Raw genomic sequence first — 13,272 nt, 5'->3', positions numbered from 1 at the left:
ATGACACCCAACCGGTCAGCTCATTACCCACAGCAGCGAGAGTGAGATTATGTTTCCTTCGGAACTCCCATTTTAATTGCAAAATGTCATCCATCTTTTGGTCTATGACCTCGACTGGGTCCTCAGTGCTGTTTGTGATATACGTACAGCACTTTATTCCATACTGAGTTGCTAGGGTAACACAATACCCGCCTGTCACAGCTGTGAGGTAATTGAGAATCATCCTATGCTGAACCAGTTCTGTTTTGTAGGCTTGTAACTCTCTCCCAGTATACCTGAATGTGTCGTCATACATTTCGGTGATATTGTCTAATAAATTTGCAAGCGCAGATATATATCTATAATTTAACACTCCTCTGGCGGTACGAGTGACATCTAACGCGAGTAGGACTTGAATCCCGGTGGATTCATGGATCAGGTCAGAGGCAGGATGCTCTGTTCTTTCTATCAGGTGCCGTTTAACGATGTGCTCGTAATGAGTGTGAGTATAAGGAGCTTGGGCACTACGGTGAATATCTTTCATTTTGTTATGGGATACAGTCATTACCTCAGGCAGTATTTTTCCAATATAACACAATTCCTCTGAGTTTGGGGCAAGCCACTTATACGCCTTCCTCCCGCATATGAAATATGCATCATCGGGGAGAACATATGGGACGGAGTATGACATTACCATGTTACAAATTTTCCATGTGAAATCTCCTAACCCTAATTTTCCCATCTGTTTAGTACACGTATCTGTTTGTACGATATGTGCACAGTATCCTGGTCATACTTCTCCAACTCGCATGGTCCTACTTCCTAAAGTGTACCTATACCGGAAAAATTTCCTATGGTCGGCTATCTGGCGTATAAGTTCTGTGTCTATGGGCATTCTGTCGGCTCTATGTGAGAATGTCATGGTTTGGTTACTCCATGACACTTCCCAATTTCCCGGCTTTCGGGGATTGGAAATGTTAAAGCACACTAAGGATCTATCCACATGATATTGGTGGAGCTTCAAACTAGGAGGACTAGAGATATGAAACCTCCTGTCCACCGGCCTCCCACCCCTTAGCTCAAGTACCTCTCCTACAGTTAAAGGGAATGGTACTAGTCCTGATTTGCTATGGCCTTGAGGTACTTGAGAGCATACCCAACAGTCTGTCTGATTTAACACTTTACCCACTAATGAGTGATAGTCACTCAATGGATGGCGGTCCATATGGATATTAAAACTGGATTGGCATTTCTTGATGCACCCATTCTCAACTATGTTATCGCAATGCCTACAGATGCAGTTTTCTTCAGCTAACAATCCTTCACAAGGTCTATAAATAACATGGGTGCTAGATTGTTTTCCGTTACTCGCCTTTTCTCAGTGATTATGTTGCTATTGGAAATTTACGCCTCCGTCTCGGTCATCAGAAACCCATTCCGGATCCTTTCTTGACCTCACTGGTACTCTCACCGAAACAGACTGCTCTGGTCAACATCATGGTCAACAGGAAAATCCGGATCACAGTCTCTTGGGGCAAGTCCATCTTACAGGAGGAGAAAGAGAAATTTGTAATGGGGGTACAAAAAAAATACTTTGAGGGGAAAGAAAAATGTTACGATGTCTTATGTCCTCTAGTCTTGTTGTTCCTCTTGCTCTGCTGTCATCTCAAAGGTGCTGTCTCTCAGTCTTCCAAACAAACACTCCGGTGATACAATATTCCTTCCAAATCTGCGATCTCTCTGTAAGGAGCAAAAATCTTGCATTACCATTTGTGTAACTGATGTGTGACATACCATCTTTAAAGCATGAGAACACGAGAGAGAAGAGGAAAAAAAACAAACGACAGAGAGAACAATTCATATATATGTTACATAAAACAACAAACAAAAAACATTGTCAGATCTTCCGTTCACCATCAGGCTGTCACACCAACACATCCATTGGTATCTTTGCTCAGTCTCCCCCACCAGTATTTCCACACTTCACCTTTTTGTGCCTGGCCAGGACACACCGATGTCGGTAGGTCACACTGGGGTTAGGTAGACTTCTGCAAAGACCAAGTAGCTATGTGATGTTTGAGTTCTGCCGATGAACGTCAGAGATGGGGAAAAAAACATTTACAAATCAATTACAACGTTTACCCGGCCGTTCCTGTGTCTACAAGGAACTGACTTCCCAATTTCATTAACTGTAACCTCAGGCTTACTATCAGTCCTAATGATCACCTTTCCCGACTACATATTACAGGTGCGGCCCAAACTTCTTCCTATATGATCCCTGATTACAATTTCGTGTGTCAGAACTCTGCTCGTGTTCTTGTCTAGGGGGTCTGACTTTATGTGGGCTGTTACAGTTGCTGGCATAATGCCCTTCTCTTTTACAAAGATAACAAACCCTTGGCTTCGTCCATGTGCCAGTGGCCTGGGGTTTCGGTCGATTTGATGCCTCCTCTAGTGCTTGGATGCTCATCACCATCAACCGCTCTCCCTGTGCTTCCCTGGTTCTTTGGATATTACGGTCATGCTCGATAGCGGACTCTCTTAATGCAGCCACCGAGATACCTCTCCAGTGAGGTAGAGAGGTTTGTACCCTGATTCTTAGTGTGTCTTTTAAGCCGTCCATTAATACGGACACAGCTACTTCTCTATGATTCACATTTGTTTTAATGTCTTCTATCCCTGTATACCTAGCCATGTCCTGCAATGCCCGATGGAAATAATCAGCAGCTGTTTCACCCTCTTTTTGTTTGATGGAGGAAATTTTGTTCCATTTGACAACAGCAGGAAAATACACTCCCAACTGCAGATTGATTCTTTTTACATTATCTTGGTTGTACTCATCCGTAAGGGGTACCTGTTCATCTAGTTTACAGTCAGCGATAAATTTCACTGAGTCGACATTGGGGGGTAAACATGCCCTCAGCAATACCCGCCAATCTTTGTTATTGGGCTCCACAGTATTTCCTAGCTCTCTAATGTACTTCTGGCTTGCAACTAGATCTTTCCTAGGATCAGGGAATTCAGACACCATTGATCTTAATTCCGTTCGGGAAAAGGGGCAGTGCATGGCGATGTTCCTGACAGGAGTGACTCCTGAAGTGTCAGTTTTCCCATTTGGTACTGCAATTACCCTGACAGGATTAAGTCCAATAACGTCATTCTGAGTTGGTTCTACAATATGAGGTACATTTGTTTGTGCGTGATATATAACACCATACGTACCTGTGGACACGACCTCACCTGACCCTCCGTTAGGGGGTTTGATTACTGCCTTTACCGATTTGGTCGCGTCCACCTGGATGTCTTGTATGATGGCTGCTGGGAAAGGTGCCGACATCGTGCTGGGCTCACTTGCTTGTTTGTAATCCTGAGGGAAGTTTAACATGGGGTGCAACTTGCACGGGTTAACAGTGGTACATTTAACAGTTTTACTTTTATCATTGTTACATTTGTTACTTTTATCATTGTTACATTTACTACTTTATTCATTGTTACATTTATTACAATTATTCTTATCATCAATAATACAGTTGCTAAGTGCATGTTTATCAAACACCAGTGTGCCACTCTCTGTAACCACCTTCTCTCTTGTTGCCATATTTTTCTTACCACAGTGAGAGTCAGCTGTGTAAGCTAATCCTCCTTGTATTTCACCTTCCTGTTGCCATATCTGTAAACAATCATAATGTCTAATTCGTTGCTTCACGGATTTTATGAGACAGATCCTTCGCCTTAAATTATGCAATACCTCTAAGTCAAAACTACCTATCCCAGGAAATGGTGCTTTATCCCCCACAGTCATTCGTGTCCATTCGTCACAAAAGGTCTCAGTGTGGGGACCATACTTCCCCCACATTACTAACCGAGCAGACCCTCGGGGTCTGCAAGCCTCTTCAGTCTGAACCCTGACTGCTAAACGTCCCTGTGTTGTGCACTTGGCTTCCATTGTGGACCTTTTTAACACAGAAAAACTTCCTAAAATGCACCAAACACAGAAGTCTACGGTGAAAGTTTTCCAAGCTCTACCACCAGCTTCTTCTGCTCCGAGTACAATGAATCCGCCCCTTTTAGCAGACCCACGTAATCGTTGCAGGCCCTACCAGCGAAAATTCCTTAAATCACACTTGCATGTGCTCCCTACAACACGCATGAGGACAATTTAAATATACGACCTCATATCACGTTGCGTTATTGGTCACACATACAAACGTGCGGTCCAATCGTACCACTTATAGACACTTGTTGCCTATAAATGGTAGGATCGTTGGAGTCTCCCTACTGTGCTCCAAAACAGCCAGAGCGTAATACCACGAAAACTTTATCACACTCCGTCGCACGTTTTTACCTAGACCGTGCTCATCACGTATTCACCTAGACCGTGATTCACCAAGACTTACTTCACCAAGATTTCACCAAGACTTCACCAAGAGGAGTTCAATACACTCATACCGTTTTCAACCCACTATCATTCTATAGTTTTCTGATCAGAAAAATAATTTCCCGTAATCTGATAGCTCTCCCCAGAGGCATTACAGTAAAGTAAGGTATTTAAACTAAATTTTGGAAACTGAAATCAATTTGTGCTATTATCGCGTTGCCTCCTTATCGCTTACTTAAAACAATACTATCGTGTGATTTGTATCATGTGGGCGTACCCAGACGCTCCGTTGCGTAATATACGCTCCGTGCGTCGGCCCTTGCGTCGCGTACGCTAGTCTCACCCTTTTGTTAGAGACACGCGTACGCCGGCCAGATATGTCCACAGAAATACAATTAACACGTTTATATCAATGTAAATGATCTTTAACTGTAATCATCTACCGAGCACCACACAGGTCTTTCCTTGTATCTTTAGGCAAAGCTGTGTGCGTGTTTTACAAAGTACTCCTTAACGTATTATTTTTACTTTTAACTACCAATAGCAACAAATCTTTCTCAGCACGTTATGAATTATGAAATGGCAACCAGGAGATTGAAAATGTGAAAATACACAAATGAAAATGCAATTCTAAATTTATCTAATAACATACATTGATGTAAGCACACACATATAGATATTACATATATGTACTAATCACTATTACATATATGAGACCCTATTCAGTGCTTCTAATTTGCATATGAATGTGCTTTTTAACTCTCTGAAGGCGATTTCTTTCACTGCTGGGAGAGAGAAGAAGAAAAAAAAAAAACAATTATACAGGTTAGTTTGCATTTCAATGGCCCATCTTACAAGTAGCAGAGTTAAACAGGCTCTTGAATGGAGACAGTGACAAAACAAAAAACAAACAAAAAAAAACCACTACTTTGTTTTATTTGTGTATTTCCTAAATCAAATATTTATTTTATTATTAACTTTAATCAAACTCTATCTGAACCACTCATGATTGACCATGACATGGACTAAACAAATGCATTAAAAAAAACTCATTAAATGATGATTTCTTTTTGACAATGTATGGCTAATTATTTCCTGAGACAACAGAAAATCAGCCGCTTAGGAAAATTTTTTTTTGACCTTCCCAAAATGGCCGCTGCCCCTCCCCCTTCCACCTCCATGAGGGTTACACAAAATGGGGGACAGACCATGCGGCTCCTTTTGTCACAAAGAAAATCATCATGCCAGCCCCTGAAGTTATTTTTAAGCCTGGGTAAAAACTATCACGCTATGCAGAGCGATTAAAAATACTTCTAAACCTATTTAAACAGACAAGCCATCCAATCTGCGTGTGCAGTTGGTACCAAATAGAAATAAAAACCAGATTTACAAAGACAATAGCTTAATGTTCCTACCTCTGGTTCCGGATTGCACCAGCACTCCTACAACGTAGCGAAACAGACGCTTATCTAGCTTATGTGCTTATCTATCAGCACTACTGCCTCCCCGCCCTTGCTGACAGATAAAGTCTGTGTTCGCTAGTGCGGATATGTGGAGGACGGACGAGCCGCTAATTGATAAAGCTGATTATTTACCTTAGAACACAAGCTATTACTACTGTCGTGTAGCCGTAGAGGCCGCTAAACCTCGTGCACGTGCTACGCACTTCATACGCTATTTGCGTATGAAGGCCTCACACGTGGTATGCAAGTAACGTACACACACTGCGCTGGGTGTATGGAATACACACTGCGAGCACACACACAGACAGTACTTTTATAAACTTTAAACACAGAATATGCTTACACTGTAAACCTTAGAATTGTAACACTGTAATGATATACAACTGGTTAACCTGGATATATAAGCAAGCTGTTTGAGTGATTTGAAATACACAGAAACCCTTTGTACTAGCTAGAAACACACAGACACCCTGCTGAGGCTCCAAAACCTTTACTAACGAGCTTTTAGATATATCAAAAGGGGAAACAGAATTACAGCTTATACTCTACAGTCTAACATCAATATCTAAGCAGAATAACTACACATAAATATACAATAGCGTCACAATCTTATACAATAACAGAGAGAGAGAGTATGGCAAATACAAACAGGGAACAAGTTGGTTACAGAGAATAACTTACACACACTGGGGAATGATCGCTGCGCAGCTTCTGGTACCAGCTCCAAGTTAGTCAAGATGAAAACCGTTTGTGGAGAGAGAGAGAGAGAGAGAGAGAGAGAGAGAGAGAGAGAGAGAGAGAGAGAGTTGGCCAGACTGGCTGTCCTTATATACACTGCATACAGTACACTACAAAGGGACCGATAATCTCATTGTTCATTGGACACAGGAATGTCTCCTCGCATCATAACAAAAGGTCATAGGTTAGTTTGAACAGGTGGGCTGTGACTATATCAAATTGCTCAGGTGGGAGGGAAACTCAGGATTTCCAACACATGGACAATGAATAAATGTCCAGAAACTACTAATAGACATAACTATATGCAGGAGCGATTAATCTTTACCTAACCAGCACCGGATTGTTTCTAATAAAATGTTCATTAGTTAGGTACCAAACACCACTGCTCAAATCCTATCTGACCCTTCATGTCATGCAAAGAGGAATACCTCTGTCCAGGGACCAGTCACAATAAACAAACTTACAGTTATTATTAAGGGGAACATTATCTATAAAACATACTATTTGGATTTACTATGTAACGATTGAGTCGCCCGCTAGACGCACACAAACTCTACCGTAAGTTCGCATACCACGCGCCAATGCGCACGGCCGTGGAGGCGCCGTCACGCAGCTGCGAATATGCGCACGCACGGGAGAGAACGTGCACGTGCAGCAGGCAAGCGCATGGGGTGAATATATGGCAACGTGTAGCATGATATTTTTCTGACTTTGACAAGTTTTATGCAGGTGTGGAAAAAATGCTGAAACGTAAGAATGTTTTCAAAAATAGAAATGTTAATAGTTTATTATCATCAATTACCAAAATGCAGAGTGGATAAACAGAAGAGAAATCTAAATAAAATCAATATTTGGTGTGACCACCCTTTGCCTTTAAAACCGCATCAATTCTTCTAGGTACACTTGCACAAAGTCAGGGATTTTGTAGGATTATTGGGGGTCATTCCGAGTTGATCGCTTGCTAGCAGTTTTTAGCAGCCGTGCAAACGCTAGGCCGCCGCCCTCTGGTAGTGTATCTTAGCTTAGCAGAAGTACGCACAAATGCATCGCAGAACGGCTACAAAAAAATATTGTGCAGTTTCAGAGTAGCTCCAGACCTACTCAGCGCTTGCGATCACTTCAGGCTGTTCAGTTCCGGATTTGATGTCACAAACACGTTCTGCGTTCACCCAGCCACGCCTGCATTTTTCCTGGCACGCCTGCGTTTTTTCCAGCACTCCCTGAAAACAGTCAGTTGACACCCAGAAACGCCCCCTTCATGTCAATCACTCAGCGGCGGCCATTGCGACTGAAAAGCTTCGCTAGACCTTGCATAAAAATACATCGGCTGTTGTGAAAGTACGTCGCGCATGCACATTGCGCAGAGGTTGTGGAAGACTGTTTCTTAGTTCATACACCAACATGAGACTGAGCACAGCAACAAAACACAAGGTAGTTATACAGCATCCCAAAAGAAAAATAGGCTCATTGATTTCATAAAGCGCATAAAATGGGAAAGTGATCAATCGCTTTCCTATTGGAAAAATGTGGCTCTTATCTTTTGCGTACTCCCACTTACGCTGTCAAGGGGTATATAAAACACATCAAGGTATCTTTATTCTTCTAAACACAAGGTCTGAATGTCCACAATCTCAATATCAGAAAGAGAAGCCTGGGTGTCGTACCCCAACTCACACAGCTGTGTAGATGTGGACTCCTATCAAGGTTTCTTTCCTCTGTTGTTTCAAGATGTAGTCTCTGGTATATATTTCTAGCCCAAGGTAGCCTCATATGAACCAGAACATAAAGAAGAAAAACAGCCAATGTGTAATATCACCTTTACTTTATGGGAATTTACGCTTTATAAATACTGTTTCTGTGTCTAAAAACGCACCCAAATCAATTCTAACGTATGTTAGATCGTTAGTGGTACACTATCACATAAAGACCCTCCACCGATCAATAGAACAGGTACACGTACCCTCAACTCACACAGTGATAAATGGGGTAACTCCCGTAAAGGTATCTTTAAAGTGATTCAACGTATCTTATGGGCGTACCCCAACTCACAAGTAGGTCAGCAACATGAATCCCATCAAGGTATCTTTACTGCATCCCTCCGTGAGACAATTTTTCTAGTCGACAGCCAAAACCAAAAAACTTGTAACCTCCATAAAAATTATAACAATTTATTGGTTCCTCAAGAGGGCATGTAAACAGTTTCAATCGCATAAGAATATGTGGATATGATGATAAAAAACAATTCCATAAAAATAAAATCTTAAAAAGTACACGAACAAGTCCATTAAGTCCATAAAATATCGCTGATAGGAAAATGGCTACTCACACAGCAGTCTGCCGACACGTTTTGGTCCTTAGACCTTTGTCAGACATGACCTGCTGTGTGGGGAGCCAAATATTTATAGTACTAGTAGCCAATCATATTCCATCAGGAAACCGGTACATGAGAAGTGATGTCATCTGCTATTCCCATGTTAATTAGAAAACATAAAATACCATTCATTACATATTTCATTGACACACCATTAACAATTCATAGTTACAGATTTATTTATATAATCTGCTCATTCTGAAACAGCAAAACCTTTTCTAATTGCCTTGTATGTGCGTTTTTGTTGTTGCAAGGGATTCTGGGTATTTTAGTCTCTATAGCGCCGATATTTATTCACTCCCTGTACTGGAAGTGCTTAATACCAGCATAGAAATGAACATCTATCTTTCAATAGCTTAGAATTAATGTCCACATGATGAAATGAAATGAAACAAAATAGAATATAGAATATTACACATTGGCTATTTTTCTTCTTTATGTTCTGGTTCATATGAGGCTACCTTGGGCTAGAAATATATACCAGAGACTACATCTTGAAACAACAGAGAAAATAAACCTTGATAGGAGTCCACATCTACACAGCTGTGTGAGTTGGGGTACGACACCCAGGCTTCTCTTTCTGATATTGAGATTGTGGACATTCAGACCTTGTGTTTAGAAGAATAAAGATACCTTGATGTGTTTTATATACCCCTTGACAGCGTGAGTGGGGGTATGCAAAAGATAAGCGATTGATTACTTTCCCATTTTATGCGCTTTATGAAATCAATGATCCTATTTTTCTTTTGGTCTTTAGTCTACATTTTGGATTAGGGGTGTTATCCAATTGGATCAATTTTTTTCTAAAAGCACTACCCGTGAACAAGCAACTGTGAAACGTACGTTGGGGAGGTGGACGTGGTCACGGTGAGCGCGCTCACGTGACCAGCAGACCGGCAGGAGAGGAGACCAGGCGAGCCACAGAGATATACAGCTCGTGAAGCCGAGCTGTCAGCGGCACTCGGCGAGCAGGACACACACACCAGGCGGTTATAAGTATACTTTTTTCAATATCCTGCACATTTTTCGTCTCCCGCTCTCCAGCCACGCACAGATGTAATTTAACACTATGTGCATAGGTCTCTTTCTGGCAAATTTATGCCATTTACTTAAGGCATTATTCACTGTATATGAAAACTATTGCCTTCCAGGTGCTATCAACACATATGGTGATTTTTTTACACTTTCTGTGTCCTTATGTGGCTGACACACTATAATCAGGAACATTTTGTTATCCTTTAGAGCTGTAGCAATTACAGTACAGGTGTCGTCACTCTTTTGTCCCTGTATAAGCAGCACTGTCTCTTTACACAGGTTTCAAATACAGGCATAAAATTAGAGCATATACCCTTGCTATTACAGCACAAACGATATCTGGCATGGATTTATGTCACAATTCTGATTGATACATTGCAGACACACTGTGTATACATGCATATTTGTTTCTTTATTGAAAGTATAACAGCTCAACAAGATTGTTACAAAGACAGCATTTTGGTATTTCAGGCTCTAATGATTTAGTTAGCCTTAGTGTGGATAATAGAGATTGTGTCTCTGGAGATATATTTCCTATCTACTCATCCACCTCTGCTAAATCTGTCTTTTCAGCTGATAAATATGTCTTCTGATGCATTTCCATTCCCTGCCCTATACTTTTTGTGAAGGTGGAGGGGGAGGATGGTGGATTGTTCTAGATCATTGCAGTCTCAGCTTTAATCATATAACACTACTTGAAACATATTTATGTTTTGATGTTTATTAATCTTGTTGGCATGTCATCAGTATAACAAGGGTCTATTCTTGCCCTACCATACGAGAAAAATCCATTTGGGATGATGTTGTACAGCACAAAAAAGCAACATACAGGCGGCTCCATTTGGCAAAACTGATTGACCATATGATTTAAACCTCCGTATACCTATACAATTGGGGTACAATTTGGTGCAATGACGGTCAAACATATGTTTCTCTTTCAAGAGATCATCTGCCCATCACAATAACCAGGTTCATGGTGGATTTAATAGCTGCATACCAGCTGCAGGTTCTTGCCTCATCAATCTTAAATCTACTACCATACCACACCGCACATGCCCAATCTCGTCCGATCTTGGAAGCAATACGGTGTTGGGCCTGGTTAGTACTTAGGTGGTTGACCACTAAGGAATACCAGGTGTTGTAGGTTTTTTTTGACGGCAATACTTTGGCTATTGCAATAACCTTAGAAATCAATACCTGGCGGGCGTGTTTTGGTTTTGCCGCATTTTGTGCCGTATTTCTGCCTTATACATATGTTTTCATCTATATATTCACAGTCGTAATTCCAAACCTATGATTCATATTGTTTAATCATATTTTTAAACATAATAATCTCTTGTGTACTCCTATTTTATCCAAAAATAATTAAAGGTTACGTTTTAATATCTAACTCATTACGCATATTCTTAATCACAATTGTTTCCAAGAGTGAGTGCTCCCAACAAGGGTCACTTTTTCTTTTTCTCTCCTTTCCTTATTACCTATGTAATAGACCCATGGGAGCACCATCGACAATCACCCTTTTTTTCTACCTATAAAAGAACTCTTTCTGTTCAATGGTAGATGGTGATAAATTCCGGAAGTTTTTCTGGTTAGTCGGTCTTCTTGGAAACACATACAAATTACCCATCCATTTAACATCACTCAGTCCTGTGCGGCATCCTTAATCCAACTTTTTACTGCAGGAGTCCACATCTACACAGCTGTGTGAGTTGGGGTACGACACCCAGGCTTCTCTTTCTGATATTGAGATTGTGGACATTCAGACCTTGTGTTTAGAAGAATAAAGATACCTTGATGTGTTTTATATACCCCTTGACAGCGTGAGTGGGGGTATGCAAAAGATAAGCGATTGATTACTTTCCCATTTTATGCGCTTTATGAAATCAATGATCCTATTTTTCTTTTGGTCTTTAGTCTACATTTTGGATTAGGGGTGTTATCCAATTGGATCAATTTTTTTCTAAAAGCAGCATTTCTTGTGCGCCAATTTGTGGGACCTGCAAGAAACAAACATTCTACTACATTTAGTTATACTGCATCAGCAAGGTCTCCCCTGGCAAAGACTTCAAAGTTGACTGGGGTTTCAAGATGTGCTGTTCAAGCTCTTTTGGAGAAGCACAAAGAAACGGGCAATGCTGAGGACCGTAGACGCAGTGGTCAGCCATGGAAACTTAGTGCATCAGATGAAAGACTCATCATGGTTACTTTCCTTTGAAATTGGAAGATGTCCAGCAGTGCCATCAGCTAAGAACTGGCAGAACCCAGTGGAACCCAGGTACACCCATCTTCTGTACAGAGAAGTCTGGCCATAAGTTTTCTTCTTGGAAGAATTGCGGCAAAAAGCCATACCTTTGACGTGGAAACAAGTCCAAGTGACTCAACTATGCACAAAAAAATAGAAACTGGGGTGCAGAAAAATGTCAGCAGGTGCTTTGGACTGATGAGTCAAAATTCTAAATATTTGGCTGTAAAAGAAGGTAGTTTGTTCGCCGAAGGGCTGGAGAGCGGTACAATAATGAGTGTCTGCAGGCAACATTCCAGCATGGTGGAGGCTCCTTGCAAGTTTGGAGCAAATGGATTTGGGGATTTGGTGAGGATTAATGGTGTCCCCTGAGAAATACTGGCAGGTACTTCCACTTCCGTTTAAAGGCACAGTTTGACTGGTGAGGACTTTCAGAATCCGTGCTGAAGTTCTGCTACAAATCTTTGGACTGTACCTCCAACGGTGATTGTGTGTACTACTTGTCTAGGCGAAATTGTGCTTGAAAGTCCCCCATTGCTTGTTTTACATTCCTACTAAGGAGGGGAGGGTGCAGAACTTTGGAATTGGTGATTATGGCAGCCTTTCTCTTTTTATGTTTTTAAAATTATTAAATATTTTTAATTGTTCATTCACTCATCCATCCATTCAATTTCATTCAGCGCTGCTATTTTTTGTATATGTATTATGTGTAATGCAACTTTAAGCGCATGGAGCAAAGATGTAAGAGGACACATCTGTATCTTCAGCGTAAAGAAGAATAAGGAATCCTGGAAGTGATGATAAGGCCCCCACAGAGTACTGATCTTAACATCATCAAGTAAGTCTGGTATTACATGGAGACAGAAGGATTTGAGCAAGCCTTCATTCACAGAAGATCTGTGGTTATTTTTCTAAGATGCTTGGAACAACCTCCCTGCCGAGTTCCTTCAAAAACTGTGTGCAAGTGTACCTAGAAGAATTGATGGTGTTTTGAATGTAAAGGGAGGTCACATCAACTATTGATTTGAATTAGATTTCTCTTCTGTTCATTCACTTTTCATTT

The 13,272-nt window shown here is 41.1% G+C and overlaps 1 protein-coding gene and 1 pseudogene across 6 annotated transcripts in view; both read left to right on the top strand.

Annotated features, from left to right (window-relative positions):
• Window positions 1-13,272, top strand: part of LOC134993908 (olfactory receptor 52E4-like) — a 186,371-nt gene that overhangs the window by 16,376 nt on the left and 156,723 nt on the right. The window lies entirely within an intron of this gene.
• LOC135053304 (5S ribosomal RNA) lies at window positions 10,993-11,111 on the top strand (annotated as a pseudogene).

This window comes from Pseudophryne corroboree, chromosome 2 (genome assembly GCF_028390025.1).
Source record: "Pseudophryne corroboree isolate aPseCor3 chromosome 2, aPseCor3.hap2, whole genome shotgun sequence".
NCBI lineage: Eukaryota > Metazoa > Chordata > Amphibia > Anura > Myobatrachidae > Pseudophryne > Pseudophryne corroboree.
This window is presented reverse-complemented; position numbering and strand designations above follow the sequence as displayed.